At 46.8% G+C, this 16,507-nt stretch overlaps 1 long non-coding RNA gene across 1 annotated transcript; it reads left to right on the forward strand.

Moving 5' to 3' along the window:
- Positions 1-1,194: 1,194 nt before the first annotated feature.
- Positions 1,195-16,399, forward strand: LOC121478957. The gene is made up of 7 exons (XR_005984627.1): positions 1,195-1,250; positions 6,558-6,696; positions 8,589-8,735; positions 9,152-9,235; positions 10,687-10,740; positions 12,862-12,943; positions 14,521-16,399. It is a non-coding gene; the product is annotated as an uncharacterized LOC121478957 (long non-coding RNA).
- Positions 16,400-16,507: the final 108 nt, after the last annotated feature.

The raw sequence follows: 16,507 nt of genomic DNA on the forward strand, positions 1-16,507 counted from the left end.
CATGAGAAAGAGAGAGAGAGAGGCAGAGACACAGGCAGAGGGAAAAGCAGGCTCCATGTAGGGAGCCCGACGTGGGACTCTATCCCGGGTCTCCAGGATCGCCCTGGGCCCAAGGCGGCACTAAACTGCTGAGCCACCCGGGCCGCTCTGTTCGCCACATGCTGATCTTGAGGGCTAGATGTCAGACCCAGATTTTTCCCGAATGTGTCACCTCTCAGGTCACACCCAGAGACTCCGGCCTCTTATCACACCCTCCTCTCCAACCTCTTCACAGCTGACCCCCACATGCAGTTTTTCCCAACCCAGGGGACTCTCTGGGGGAACTGACCCAACCCTGTAAGTCAGCTGCACCTCTCCTCAGTTCCGAGATCAGTCTCCTCCATGAGGATAACCCTCAACGTTTCTTTTTTTTTTTTTTTTTTTCCCTCAACGTTTCTGACTTCTAAGCACCTCCATCCCAAACAACAGGAATATCTCCCCTGCCTATGGTTGCAGCTATCATATCCTTACTGTGTTTTATAAATATCTGTCAACCCCATAGGCCTTGATAGTTAATCATTTCTTCCTGCTTTGTAACATTTTGGACATTCCCCTTGTCTTTTGAATCTAGGAAATTCTTACCTATCTCCTTACCTCAGAAGGGCTCCTGTCCTATCTCACACTTGAAGAAGTCCATCTGAAGCAAGGCTGCAGCTCCCTGCCATGGTGCTACATATTCCTCCATCTCTCTTCACTAGTGACTACTTTCCTGTTTAAATTCAAAGTCAATGGGGCGCCTAGGGGGCTCAGTGGTTGAGTGCCTGCCTTCAACTCAGGATATGATCTGAGCTCCTGGGATCTAGTCCCGCATCGGGCTCCCTGCAAGGAGCCCGCTTCTCCCTCTATGTCTCTGCCTCTCTCTGTGTGTCTCATGAATAAATAAAATATTTGAAAAAAAAATCAAAGTCAAGTCTATGCCTGCATTAAGTTCAGGTTCTCAAAGGTATCCCCTTCTTTCCTGCTCTCTGGAAAACTATTGATTAGTAAGTAACTGCCAAACTGCATCGTATTTTTTAAAATTTTAATCTTTATTGAACAATTTTCCAGAGGGAGGGGCAAGATGGCAGAAGAGTAGGGTCCCCAAGTCACCTGTCTCCACCAAATTACCTAGATAACCTTCAAATCATCCTGAAAATCTACGAATTCGGCCTGAGATTTAAAGAGAGACCAGCTGGAATGCTACAGTGAGAAGAGTTCGCGCTTCTATCAAGGTAGGAAGACGGGGAAAAAGGAATAAAGAAACAAAAGGCCTCCAAGGGGGAGGGGCCCCGCGAGGAGCCGGGCTGAGGCCGGGGTGAGTGTCCCCAGGACAGGAGAGCCCCGTCCCGGAGGAGCAGGAGCTGCACCAACCTTGGGGGGGGGGGGGGGGAAGGGGCTCGCAGGGAGTTAGAGCTGGACCCAGGAGGGCGGGGATGCCCTCGGGCTCCCGGGGACACTAACAGGCACCTGTGCCCCAGGAGAGTGCGCCGAGCTCCCTAAGGGCTGCAGCGCGCACGGCGGGACCCGGAGCAGCTCGGAGGGGCTCGGGCGGCGGCTCCGCGGAGGGGGCTGCGGGGCGGGAGCGCGAATCCAACAGCGCAGGCCCCGGAGCACAGGGCGCCGGGACACAGCCCAGGATCCGGCCTCCCCCGGGACAGGCAGAGGCCGGGAGGGCCCAGGACAGCGAGGACGCTCCTGCCCCGAGCTGAGCAGATCAGCGGCCCCACCCCGGAGCCTCCAGGCCCTGCAGGCCGAGAGCTCCTGAGCTACTGTGGGGGCTGACTCCAGGGCTGCAGAGCTGGCCCCGCCACTGCGGTTGTTCCTCCTGGGGCCTCACGGGGTAAACACCCCCCACTGAGCCCTGCACCAGGCAGGGGGCAGAGCAGCTCCCCCAAGTGCTGACACCTGAGAATCAGCACAACAGGCCCCTCCCCCAGAAGACCCGCTAGAGGGACAGGGGAAAAACAAATTATTGACCAAGCAGCACTGGAAAGTTCCAGGGGAAGTCAAGGGACTTACAGTCCTCCTTTCTCTTCTTTCTTTTTCTCCTTTTCCCAATACAACTTGTTTTTGGCCACTCTGCACTGAGCAAAATGACTAGAAGGAAAAACCTCACCTCAAAAGAAAGAATCAGAAACAGTCCTCTTGCCCACAGAGTTACAAAATCTGGATTACAATTCAATGTCAGAAAGCCAATTCAGAAGCACTATTATACAGCTACTGGTGGCTCTAGAAAAAAGCATAAAGGACTCAAGAGACTTCATGACTGCAGAATTTAGATCTAATCAGGCAGAAATTAAAAATCAATTGAATGAACAATTTTCCAATTTTTTTGACAGAGCAAATTGAAAAAAAATTGAATCTTTGATGACAGAGGCTCAGTCAACTTATGTAGGGTTAGTGGCATGTCCAATAGCCTATCATGTAGAACCTAGCAGGATTCTGAGATTGTATACATTACCTTAAGAGATACAATACCAGATTGAATCTAAATGGGCCCCAAAATTGATTGTAGAATCAAACTAATCAAATGTTGTTTTATCGGAGGCCTATCATGAGCACTCCATTTAAAGTAGCAGCCCCCACTCCATTCCCCAAATCTCTTGTCACCTGCTTTAGTTTAATTCATAGCTCTTATCATCACCACTTGACATATTTTTATATATTCTGCACATTGTTCTTCTCTCTCTACTAGAGTATAATGCCTATAAGAGCTGAGACTCTCAGTATTGAATCCTCAGCACCTACAATGTAGGAACTCAATACATATTTATTAATTGAATAAATAAATAGAAATTAGCTTTCTTGTAACTTTATTCTTTCTTCTAAGAACTAAAAACAGAAGCCCTGTTCAATATAACTAAGATCTAAAAAAAAAAAAAAAAACTTAAGATCTAGCTACTCAACACCAACACTGCCCCAAAAGGACAAAGAACACAGGGACGAAAGGGCCAAAGGGCATGGGGACCAGAACAGAGCCCAAACATAACTGAGGCAATCCACTATCTCTTCACAAATAGGAGAACAAATTCCAGTGATGGGCAACACCATGAAGCCAATACCTACTGTCACATCCTTAGCAGAGCTCAGTGAAAGTCAGAGCAAATAACAACTACAATGCAATGTGGGAATTCTATACAATTCTAGAATATCTTCAAGTAACCTCCTTTATTTAGAAACTCCAGGCTTTCTCCCAATCCAGCCGTATAATCCCCTTCAGTCTCCATTCTAGAAATACAACCCACTTACCTCCTCCTCAACTGGTAAATCACAAGAGATTTCAGTGTCTGGGTGACAAGGTCCAAATCCAGGTGTACTCTGTGAGCATTTTGAAACAGCCCTCCACCCCCACCACCACCAAATTCCAGACTTATCCTTGGATGGTCTCCGCCAGTATCAGCAGACTGTAGTCCAATGGCCAAGAAGAGCTATTTCATGTATTTTTTCCAGTTTCCAGGTGTTTGTGGTGAGGATAAGCCCTACACCAGTTACTGCTTCATGGAGTGTTTTAGAATGATCTGTTTATGTATCTGATTCCCATTCTGGACTATGAGCTCCCAAAGACATCTAGGCCATGTTGGGCCCTGTGCCCAGTGCCAGATTGATTGTAATATTCATCATTAAACCTTTATGTTGACTCAACACCAAAGACCACCACCATGAATTCCTCCTGTCCTTATACACATGCAACATGCTACTCCTCTCAGGTGGGGACTGTGCCTCCATCCTCATGAATACAGGCTGCCTTGTGACTGCTTTGACAGTGACACAAATGACACTGGGCCAGTTCTGGGCTTGCTTTTAAGAAATCTGGCAGCTTCCACTTTCTCTTGTAACTACTGTTCTTGGGCAGCTGTCCATGGAAGCCCAGGCTGTGCTGAGAGAAGGCTGAGCCACACAGAGAAGTGATGCTCACACTTTGTTTCACTGACCACCAGAGCTCCCAGGAAACCAGCAGCTTCACCTGCCAGCCTTGTGAGGTAACCTAGTGGAGTCTTCAGTTGATGCAGCCACAGATGTCTTCTGCCTGCAGGAGCATGAGAAACTCTAAGCGAGAACCACCCAACTGAGCCCAGACTACTCATAGAACCATGTGAGATGATAATGTTGTTTGTAATCATGAGTTTGAGGATTACTTCCTCATTATTACATAATAACCCCTTCTGACTATAATAATCTCTTGAAAGAAAAATCTAATTTTAAAAAGGACTGTAAATTCTGTTAACAAATTTCAACTGACTAAATTTTAAAGATGTTGGCTTTATGCAAGGATTCGTGAATTAGGCAGCATCCAGTCTAGCAGATACAAAGGAGCTCAAGTGTCCAGAACCTGGTGGGAGTAGTTAGAACTTGGTGGGACTAGGGTGGTACACAAAGTAAAAAGAGGGTTGATTACTGCAAGGTTATTTTCCATTAGAGGAAGCAGGGTCTATCATGCAGGTTACCTAACTAGTGCTGTTGAGGTAATTCCTGAGTAGCTGGTTAAGATTCCATGTCTAGAACAGCCAAAATGGTAAATAAGTCAATTCTCAGTTTGGTGATGTGGGGCTTAACATAAACCACTCCATTCTGAGCCTGTAGTCTTGTTTTCAACAGTCCCTTGAGGTCAATATCTGTGTATGTCATTGTTAGTTCCTTGTGTTTACTGGTACATTTATTCCCCCAAGTGCTTATTGAGTAGGTCGCATGTGCCAGGCCCATGTTGAGGGTAGGGATTCAGCTTCGAAGGTCCCAATCTCTGATGTTCCAGAGGCACAGACAACTTCCATACACGAAAACACAAACAGGGCCATTTCAAGTAGTGGTAAGAGTTGTTCATTCCTTGTTCCTGAGCCCCTATTATGTGGCTGGCACTGACCTAGGCTGCAGGCACATCAATGAGTAAGACACACAAACAGCCCTGCTGCTCCTGTGGAGCTGACACCATGCAGGGGAGACTAAAACAAGCATCACCCAGCATGGTGAAAGGGGTCAGTGTCTGGAGACAAAAGCAGGGCTCAGAAAAATCAAGAGGTATAGTGGGAGCTGCTATGGGAGAGAGAGGAGCAGCCATGGGAAAAGAGATATGCAGGGCCTCATAACCACCCAAAGACCTGTCCTCTGCATGAGGGGAGCCACAGCCAGGTTCAGAGAAGGAAGACCAGCCCTGAGTTCTATGAAGGAGGTAACTGCTAGGGAGACTTGGGGCAAACAGGCTGCCTCTGTAGATCACGCAGGCAGGGAAGACTTCTCTGAGGAGGTAGCATATGAGCTGGCCCTTGTACTGACCATGTATCTAGCTTCCATGAACTTGAGGCCTTACTGTCTGCATACATGCACTTACTGTTCTGGACACACATGTTCTGGAGGATCCTATGTCATGCCCAAAGTTACCATGGCCTACTGCTTGCCCATTTCTCTCCTGCCAGAAATGCTTCTCAAACACATTCAATCATCCATATCCCACACTTCCAGGTGCCCACTCTATGGCTCTCACACTCTGGGCCATGTGCCCTCTGGCCTAATCACCCAGGGCCACATACCAGACAGCAGGGGAAGCCTCTATGCACCAGAGACCACAGAACCAACTCCAACTAGCCAATCTTGAGACTGCTAACCACGCCTTGCCCAGTTCTTCTAGAGGAAACCGCAATAAAGGATCTTGTCCACAAATTATAAGCTTTATCATAATTAACCATTTATATTTCTATAAAGGTGTGTTTTAGGAAATTTAAAACAACCATAGAAAGAGAGCTGGTTTGGTCTCAGTTAAATGAGCATTTGGTAGGAGGAATGAAGCATGGACAGCAATCACTTAAGTATACAGTAGAGACTCCTGGTAAGGAAAATTGAGAACAGAAAGAAGGGATGGTAAAGAGAGATGTCGCTGTCGCTGAGCAGGTTATATCTTGGTAAGAGTGAGTCATATCTTGGTAAGAGAATGATACTGATGTCAGCCTGGAAGGAGGTCTGTGTGAAAGCACAGAGTGTAGGGAGTTTGGGAGCATAGCTAAGGGCTGAGGAGCCCATTTTTAAAAAGATTGATTGATTGATTGATTGATTGATGATAGACATAGAGAGGGAAAGAGAGAGGCAGAGACACAGGAGGAGGGAGAAGCAGGCTCCATGCCCGGAGCCCCATGTAGGACTCGATCCCGGAACTCCAGGATCACGCCCTGGGTCAAAGGCAGGTGCTAAACCACTGAGCCACCCAGGGATCCCTGTGGAGCCCATTTTAACTGGACATTGTGATGTCAGGGATAATGAGCATGAGGTCAATTCTTCACTTTATGTGGATTTCTTTTTTTTTTTTTTTTATGTGGATTTCTTGAGTATTGATGATGTACAATGGATTTTCCTAGGGGACCAGCTGTGAAAACCACATAAAAAATCCATCTTGTTTGGTTTTCATTCATGTGAAGGGTGGCAGAGGGTAAACAAAGGAATCTGCAAATGTTACTGCATTTTAGAAACAGAGAAGTCAGGAAGGCAAACTGAGAGTAGGGAAGGAGCTACATATTAAAATGGATTAATTTACTAAGAAGGTGACACTCCTCCAGAGACCTTAAGAAGGAATGGATATGACCCAGCCTAGCCCAGCAGAGGAAGATGCTGAAGAGGAGCAACATGTGCGAAGCCTGAGGACAGGGACTTGCCTGGTCGTCCCAGCAGCAGTGGGACGTCCTGAGGCAGAGTGAGGTGAGTGACAGGAGGGGAACAGGGGTAAAAGCAGATGAAGTGGGGCCCCTCTGTGTAGGGTCACGGAGGCCACTGAGTGAGACACCACCCAGTGGAGCATTCTGAACAGAAGAGGGACATGATCCACAGTTTATATGAGTGACTCAGGCAGCTCTGTTGAAACCAGGCTTTGTGCATCAAGGCAAGAGGAGATGAAGGGGCCTTGTCACAAGAATGTAGCAATAATTCAGGCTAATCAAGAGGAGGTTTCAGACCAGACTGGTGCAATAGAGTGGTGATAAGAGTTACGACACTGGATATGTTTTGCTGATAGACCTGACAGGGTTTGGCCACAGTTTGGATGTGGGATGTGAAATCATTGGTCACCCCACGCTGACTTCAAGGCTCCTGTCCTGTCAGGAAGGATGGACATGCTATTAGCAGAGAGGGAATAAACGAAGGTAGGTAGACAGGGGGAGACTTTGCAGAAGAGTTGTTCAGCTTTAGGAATGTTGAGACTGCGCTATTAGACTGCCTTTGGGTACATGCTGAATAAGAATCAGGAGGTCTGCCATAGTGGTACAGGTGGAGATAGGAATTTCAGAGTGGAAATGGGGCCATGATAGACCAGAAAAATCGAAAAACATCACCATAGAGGTTGCCTGAGTGAAAGAGAGGGCAAAGAAGAGATCTGTGATCCCCTGAATCATGATACCTAAGGATCCTAAAATTGCTTATTTGCACATTTAGGTTAAAGGTTTGCAGGATGCTGGGGTTGAGTGTGAAGATTTAGGTACTGCTTCTGAGTGCCCCTAACACAGTGCTTTATGCTGCAGAGAAGAGCAGGCAATGACCGCCTGGGAGAAGCAATGCCTGTGTTTTCTCAACCATGGTCCTTCTCCTCCAGCACACCCATGAGGAACACAGCCTAACATGCCCTTATCTTGGGGCCCCTGATGCTCTAAAAACACCCCAGGGCTCCATCTCTTTCAATCAGCTCCTGTCTTTGAGATTCCCAGAGTGCTTGCAGATAGTCTCCTGGGTCTTTATTCATATTATCTACATAATTGCACATGGTGCTGAAGGAAGTGATTAACTCTTATGTAAATACAGATGGAGCTCAGCATAATACTTTATAGTAACATAAGTGCTAATATCACTTTTTTCCCTCTTCCTAGTCCATCCACTTGATTTCAGGGCTCTTTTCTCAGTCCCTGCAAAAAGGAAAGAGACAGAAGCCTCCTGTTCTCATCCTTCCAGAACCTTCCTTTGTTTGACTTGCTAGCTCCCTTCACTCCTCACTCCCCACACCTGCTCCTGCCTTCACTGTTCTTCTCACCACCCTGGTTCCTTTTCATGCAGATGCTGAACACAATGCTCCCACTGCCATCAGCCCACTCCCTCTCCACCCTCCCATCTCCATATGTGCTCGCTGGGGTCACCAAGTCTCTCCTGCTCACACTCTCCAGGGCCACTCTGTACTCTGTGGAACAATGCAAATTCTGGAACCTGAGAGGGAATGTTACCCCAGTGTGCTCCCTCCTCCTCTCTCACAAATGAGAAAGGAAATGGGTCCATGTACCCTAAACTACTCAGCATCCCAGCCAGGCCTGCAGCTGCATCCTCAAATCCAAAACATTGGGATTCTTGGGGCAAAGTATATGGAAATCCAAGTCCATTAGAATGTGGGAAGAGTCTAGAGATGCCTGGGTTGCTCAGCAGTTGAATGTTTGCCTTTGACTCAGGTTGTGATCCCAAGGTTCTGGTATCGAGTCCCACATCAGGCTCCCTGAGAGGAACCTGCCTCTCTGTGTCTCTCATGAATAAATAAATCAAATCTTGAAAAAATATAGGAAGAGTTTAAATGGGTTCTCCTCAGTTGAATCATGTTTTTTAAAAACACACTCCCACAGTGTCTACATCCAGCAAAGCTCCCTGACTAGTTGCTGAGCACCATCACTGGGGCCCTGGCAGTTCCATGTATCCTCCTAGCTCCCACTGAGGACCTGACAGAAGATCTTCTTTGGACGGCAGAGGTAGAAGCCCCAGCCCCCTCCAAGGTAAACTCATTTGTCTGAGACATTTTTTTTCTCCTTCAATAGAATTAAGCTATGAAATTATGAGTCTGGACATCTCAGATGATATATAGAATTATCTCAGTGCAGAGAGTTTCAAGTAAGACTGTGTTAATACCTGATACCTGGTACAATAGGGTATTTGATGAATGACAAGATCAGTTACAAACTGTACGGTAGTGAGCATTTTCCCCAATGTTTGTCCTTGAAAGTGAATTTTCCCTGATCAAAATGGACTTGCAACATCTTGCGTGAAATGCTCGAGCTTTTTTCATGTCCTCTATGTTTTGTTCTAGGGCCATTGACTCACTTGTTCCCATTTGGCTTCCTAAAGAGAACCAAAGACCTGTGTAAACACTGTATATTGTGATACATTCCTCACATTTATTCTCTAATCGCAGGTGGATGCAGCAAGGAAGGACAATGTTCCTTTTTTTTTTTTTTTTTTTTATCATCACCCAGGGATAATGTAAATAATGAAGAAGGTGAGAAATTCTTCTCTGCTTCAGTCTGCAGAACCACAATGATTCTGGGTTTCTGCTGGGAATGGGTATTGAGATGTAATGAGAGAAACTCTCCTGTAAGAAACTATGACACCTGCACACCAATGTTCATGGCAGCAATGTCCACAATAGCCCAAATGTGGAAGAAGCCACGACGTCCTTCAACAGATAAATGGATAAAGAAGATGTGAGATATATATATATATACACACACACAATGAAATATCACTCAGCCACCATAAAGGTCGAATACCCACCATTTGTTTCAGCATGGCTGGAACTGAAGGGCATTATGCTGAGTGAAACAAGTCAATCGGAAAAGGAGAATAATCCTATGGTTTCACATATGGTTTCTTATATATGAGGAATATAAGAAATAGTGAAAGGGATTATAAGGGAAAGGAGGGGAACTGACTGGGGAAAAATTAGAGAGGGAGACAAACCATGAGAGACTCCTAACTGGGAAACAAACAAATGGTTGTAGAAGGGCAGGTAGGTGGGGAGATGGGGTAACTGGGTGATGGGCACTAAGGAGGGCATGTGGTGGGATGAACATTGGGTTTTATATGTTGGCAAATTGAATTTGAATATTTTTTTAAAATGTGCCCATGTATGTTTATTTTGGGGTTCTTTATGCTGATCCATTGTTCTCCCTGCCAGTTTTTATGGCAGTATCATATTTGTTAGAGTATTGTAGCTTCAATTGCATTTGAAGTCAGAAAGAGTGGAGCTTCCACTTTTTTCTCATGCTTGAGTTTGTTTTGGCTGTGTGAGGTCCATAAGTATTTTAGCATTATCTGTTCGGTTTCTATAAAATGACATTGGGATTTTGGTAGGTGTTGGATTGACTTGTACATTCTGCTTCCCAGGACCTCATAGAGTACCTGACATATGTGCATGGGCCCAGTAAATACCTGCAAATGAATGATCCCATCAGGCCAGCATACTAGTCAGCAAGGAACGAGGGACGGATAATTATGTCTTCTTCATCTTTGGATTCTACAGCTCTACTATCGAGGGTGCTAGCCACTAGCCTATATCTCTCTGTGTATAACTAATTTCATTCAATCACTAATTAGCTCTATTAATTATAATGAAAGAAAACACCAAATTGTTCAGTCACACTAGACACATTTCACATGTATCCATAAGAGTTAGAATTGGGCTGCTAAGTTTGGTTGTGAAAGCTATAATAGGCTTGTAAACTGAGAGTGTGAACAGTGATTCCCATGGCAGCTCTTATCACAATTCAGATATACAACTGTGATTAATGTCTTATTGAAGGACTCCAATTCCACCAAGCCCAACAAATTTCTGAAAACACACAGAAAAAATCAGGGAGGTGCTGTATGACCCACCACAACCTCAACTAGAGTAGGAGGAATGGGCTTCTCTCTCCAGTAATGGGATTGCTCATGTTTATGTGTCTATAGATTTTATTGTGGAGAGCCTCCAGGATCCCAGGAATGAGGGAGAAGACTTTCCAGGTAGGGAACAGCACCCAGGTGGGAAACAATGGGAGAGGGTTCCAGGTAACAGTTCGGTTGTATCTGATGATCTGGAGACTATGAAGATGCACATGAAGTCAGAACAGGGAAATATGTGTAGATGTCGGATTTGCTCATTTCATATTCGAATGACATATCAAAAGGAATTGCACCTGTAGGCTTTGAGTGTGCTGCCTTTGAAAAAGTGTATCCTTGCTTTGCTCTCTAAACTCTATCGTTCCATGAAACCTGCACACACACACACCTTTACAATTGCCAAATGTCAAGTCTTGGTTTTCTTTGCTTGGCGGTTCTTGGAAATTGTGCATGAGAGATTGGGGGACATTTCTCTTAATGATTTATCATGAATGGATTCTGGGAGGGACACAACAACTCTCACAGGCACCTGACCCAAAGACTAAGTTCTAATGTGGTACATGAGAGGTAACTCCCTCCCATTCAACTTCTAGGACATGTGACATCATGGTTCTGTCCTGCTTGCTCCTCCTTAAAGACCACTCCCACACCTAGATATGTAAAGAATATTCCCTCTGGCATTCTGCATATGCTCCAGTGTCCTTTCCCAGACTCCACACCTCACCCATCAGATGGGCAAATATGGTTCCATTCGAGGGAAGACTGTGTAGCTGCACTGCAGATGCTCCATGGCTGGCAGGAATTCTAGAGGACTATGTGAGGGACTGCTGGTCCTGTTGCAGACACTTGTACTCACAGCCTCACTAAGCTGTCACCTGGCATTAACCAGACTCAGGGCAGAGACTCTGGCCAATGGGTCTAAGGGTCACTGCTTCTCTTAGAACCAAGTGCTTCAGCCATATGGTGTTGGTCTTGCCCTCATCACATCCTTGTCACGACCACCCTGTGATCCTTAGGCAAGCCAGGTCCTTTCATTCCCATGGTCGGGACAAACCCTGGCAGGTACTGTATGTGGTCACATGGCCGTACATTTCCAAAGGTCTCACTGAGTCACTAAGAGAAATTGGACAAATTACCACCCTCTGTAACGGTTCTAGGAATTTGAAGGGGTTGCTTAAGGTGAAAATGTCTCCTGAGTATGGTCATCTCAGGCTCAGAACAGACACTGGCACTTTGTGGAGGTGGTTGGCACTTTCTCCCTCAAGGTCCTCAGCAATCCCTGACCCAGGACAGCTGCTCCCTACACAAGAGGAACCCGTGGATTTAGTGGGTGGGTGCCAGCACACGTATTGTCTTTCCTCTGATGCTTCCATATTCCACAACAATGTGATTGGTGGAGGTTGACAGTAGAAAGGAAATGAAGCATATTTAGAAGAGGAAGTGGAACCAGGAAAGGAGCCAGGAGGCAGGAAGGTAATATCAGTCACAGACTGTCATGGAGACAGTGATTTCCTGCAGGAGGAACAGGACACAGGCATCCATTCCTGTCATTGAGAGAATGTGACTCTGGAAAAGCAGGTCAGAGAGCAAAGACCCACTCCCTCCCCTGTAGACATGAGGAAGTGGAGCTTGGGGGAGGACTCAGAGCTGAGGACGAATCATTCAGAATTCAGGGTACCTCATCCCTGGAGCAGCAGGGGCTGGGTTCTCACTTCCACTAACTCTGCAGTTTCCCTTCCCATGGCCACCCCCACGTCACTGCCATATCCCCTCAAAGACTACTTTGCAGATTCTGAGGATTCAGAAGAACCCAGCATCATGGTGCCTGTAATGTATTTTCCTTCTTCATCTCTTTCCACTTTCTCTCTGCAATCCATATAGCTCCTCTTTGTAGCCCTCACCTATTGTCCCTTCCTAGGATTCTCACCCTGAAGAAAGTGGTATCATCCAGGCACTTGAGGCCTTGCCTCTTCAGGATCTAGGAAATCTTTCTGCAGCTCCCCTCACCCCCTTTAGCACTGCCCTGGCCCGACCCTGGGTCTGGACCATTGATTCATGGTGAGCAGTCCTGAATGGCCCAGCAGGGAGCCAGCCTGGGAGTCCGAAGGGCTGAGCTGGAGGGGCCCCAGAGAAGTCTGGCTGTGTCCTGGGCACCCCCAACATGGGTCTATTCCTACCATGGGTGGCTCTGGTCATGCTTGATTCCTCCCTTCTTTTCAGCGGTCAAAAACTTCTCTATTACAGGACCCTAGAGAAAGAGCAGAAGATGCTGTTTCATAGGAGGAACACAAAGACATGTAAATGTGTGGTGCCTCGCATGAAGAGGGTAAGGCAAACAAGGGCATATGTTGCTCATCACTTCACCTTGTTGGGTCTACTGGGTAATCAGCCAAAATGCCAGGATAGCTGCTATTGCCCGTGACTACAGAGACAAGATGATGGTCAAAATCTATGCAGGCCACTGGAGGGTGCCTGGAGTACCTCTCCCAGGGACCCAGGACCTAATCCGTGTACGCACCTGAGAATGAAGGGCTATGTCCTCCAGCAGCTGCTTAACTTGGAGGCAGGGGCTCTAGGTGCCTTAGAGCCACCATGGGCAGGCCTGGAGGAGGTGTATGCACTGTTTTATTTCTGAAGAACGCCCTTAGAGTTGTTCTTCATCTCATCTGCAGGACACAGCCCTGCCCTCCCATACAGCTAAAGTCAGCAAGAGAGCTTCCTCTGCTACTATCTAGGTGTGATGAGACATTCGGGGTTGGTTCTGACCACATCTGATTCAGGCATCTGGCAAATGAGGGAAGACAACGGCCCCCAGTGCTCATGCAAGTGGGAGAGCTCACTTCCCCCTGCTTCGCATCCCTCTGGGCACACAGTAGGCCCTGATTCGAGGAGGGGACACTATAGGATCCCAATTTGATTGGCAGCTGCCCATGTGTTTGGGTCCCCTGAGCCTCCATGAACCCTTGCAGGAGACAGGGGCTAACTTCATGGCACCACTTTCCAGTGTGAGTTTTGGGGCTCTATAGATTCTGCCTCAATTGACAAGCAAGGCAATCAGAAAGGCAGTGATATCTGCTCCCAATCCAAGTATGTCCAGCAGCTCAGCTTGTACACTGTGCATTCTCACTCCCTGTGTAGTACAGGAGCCCGTAGTACCCGCTATGCCACCCACAGCACCCAAATGTGCCCAAGGCCAGTCCACAGAGAAGTCATGTTGAGGGCTCTGAGAAAGACTGGGAAAGTGATTGCCGAGCAGCAGAAGGACCCCACAGCCTGAGACAGATGGGGCTGTTAGGGAAGGGGCCCTCTTGGCATGTCAGACACAGCCTTCATTCAGTTTCTGGGGTTCTCAAAAGGCTTGGGGCCTGCAGAGTTACCTCCACCCAGGAAAAGCTAGGAATCATGTCCAAGAAAAAACCTCGACCTCTTGTGGCAGCTGTCTCAAACACAATTGCCCTACAGTCTCAAACAGCTCCATCTCATTATTCTCACAGCTACAGAGAAAGACTCTCTGGCCATAGCCCAGGCCTTGGTGCTCCAAATGTCCTCACTGAAAGTAGGCCAGAGAGGCTTTTGGTGTCCAGCTGCAGCTTTGATGGTTTCCCAGAGAAAGAGCCAGCTTAGGGGGACGCCTGGCTGGCTCAGCGGCTGAGCGCCTGCCTTTGGCTCCGGCATGATCCTGGAGTCCCGGGATCAAGTCCCACATCGGGCTCCCTGCATGGAGCCTGCCTCTCTGTGTCCGACATGAGTAAATGAATATAATCTTTAAAAAAAAAAAAAAGTGCAAGCATAAAATAAAAGGATGCACACATAACCATGGGGCAGAAACATACCTAAAGGAACAGCTCAGGTGCACTTGACAGTTGCAGGCCTCAGTAAGATTTTTGTGCTTCCAACCAGCAGACAAGACTAAGGAGCCCTGGAGACAAGACAAAGGGACCCTCTGAGGCTACCACCACACCCTGAGCTGGATTGAGAATCTCTGTTGAAGGGACATCTGGGTGGCTCAGCAGTTTAGCGCCTGCCTTCAGCCCAGGTGTGATCCCGGGGCCCTGGGATGGAGTCCCACATTGGGCTCCTTGCGTGAAGCTTGCTTCTCCCTCTGCCTGTGTTGCTGCCTCTCTGGGTCTCTCATGAATAAGTAAAATCTTAAAAAAAAAAAAAAAGAATCACTGTTGAAGACCTAGCCTTTGAGGAGAAAGTAGCACTCCAGGGCACGCCCAGTGCATTTCTGGGTGACATGAAGACCATCTCTAACCACAGTATTATACAGCCTTCCCATTTCTTTCCCTTGCCTGCTGCCAGGTCTGCTCCTCCCCCAGGTGTCCCTCCAGCCCCCAGTAGGAATGCATAGTGGGAGAGATGCAGGACTACCAGGGCCCATTGGCCACCCTGGATTCCAACTGAGGGGGCAGCGTCTGTACATCCTCTGTCTCAGAGGACAAGTAGCTCACCTGGCCTCCTCTCCTGTCAGAGCCCCTTTCCATCACCTCTTCACACTGTCCCCAGCCCTGTCTACCAGCTCATTCCCAAGTGTCAGGTAGGCAGAGCTACCTGCTGGGTCCCCAAACCATTGCCCCTGACCCCTCCATCTCACCAGGCAGGGAGTCTGCACAAGACGCCCAACTCCTGGCTGGCCAGCTCCAGAAGCAGCTGCAGTCCCTGCCTCCATTCATATAGGATTAAGGCCCATCCTGGATTACCCTCTAATCGGGCAGGGAGGAGACACTCTGCAACACAAGGCCTGTTACAGCTGAGGCAGATGCCAGTTGTGCCTTCCCTACTGCTCCCAGCACTTCTGAGATGGAGCCCCCCACCTGAAGTGTGCAGATTCTCCTGTCTTCCTCTGGTAGAGTTCCCCTGTCACTGGGATCCTAGTGCCCCTCCCCACACCGGCCTGCCCATCATTGCTGCTGGCACTTTTAGCACCTCCGCACCAGTACACCTGTATTGTATTCTTACATTAATGTTCTTTTTTTTTTTGCTATTTCTTCGCTATACTCTTTTTCTGTGAGTTTTTTCAAGTGGTCATAAGTTTCTAAAAGTTTTTCAGTAAAACTTAATGAAAGAAAAAAGAAAACCACATAAAAGTGGACCCATTCAAACCAGTGCTATTCAAGGGTCAACTGTATTTTGAAGGCATGGGCAACATGATTTGCTAATTAATTGGTTGTTGGTTAAAGATGACTCTATATTCACTGATCTGAGCAACCAAAGTTTGCCTTTTAGAAAGAGAGTAGACTGAAAGAGGAATGGTTCTGAGGAGAAGGATCAAGTTTTGTTTTGAATGTATTAAGTGAAAGATGCCAACTAGACAAGAGGAAATGTCAGAGACAGATGGAATAAGAGCATACCAGGAGCTTTCTCTTAGCTCACATAGGTAGCACAACAACACTGCCACATTTTTTTTTTTAACACTGCACATTTTAAGGAGGAGACTGAGAAACAGAGATTCAGAGAAATAATAAGACTTACACAAGTTTGTACCCACTGGTGCTGGATGTAGAATTGAAGTCCATGACGCTTTGGCCACTACATCAGGAAACTCTTAAGAAAAATATTTGTGTACATTAAGACAGTTACGATCAACTTATTCTTGATTTTACTGTATTATTTTGGGGAGAGGTCATTAATTCTGATTCAAGCTGTTAACTCCACATTTGCTCCCAGGAAATAATGATTATTCATTAGTATTCTAGCAGTTGTTCTCAAATTTTAGAAAACATAAGATGCACTTGGACCCATTTTAAAAATAAAATTCCAGTGTCCCTTATTCAACTTGTTGCCTTTATCTACAAGCATATTTTTTTTTCTGACAAAAATCTATTCATCCAATCCAAAATGAAACAATCAGGATATTATGAGGGTCACAATTACCTAAATATTCAAC

Source organism: Vulpes lagopus, chromosome 19, assembly GCF_018345385.1.
Source record: "Vulpes lagopus strain Blue_001 chromosome 19, ASM1834538v1, whole genome shotgun sequence".
Lineage (NCBI taxonomy): Eukaryota > Metazoa > Chordata > Mammalia > Carnivora > Canidae > Vulpes > Vulpes lagopus.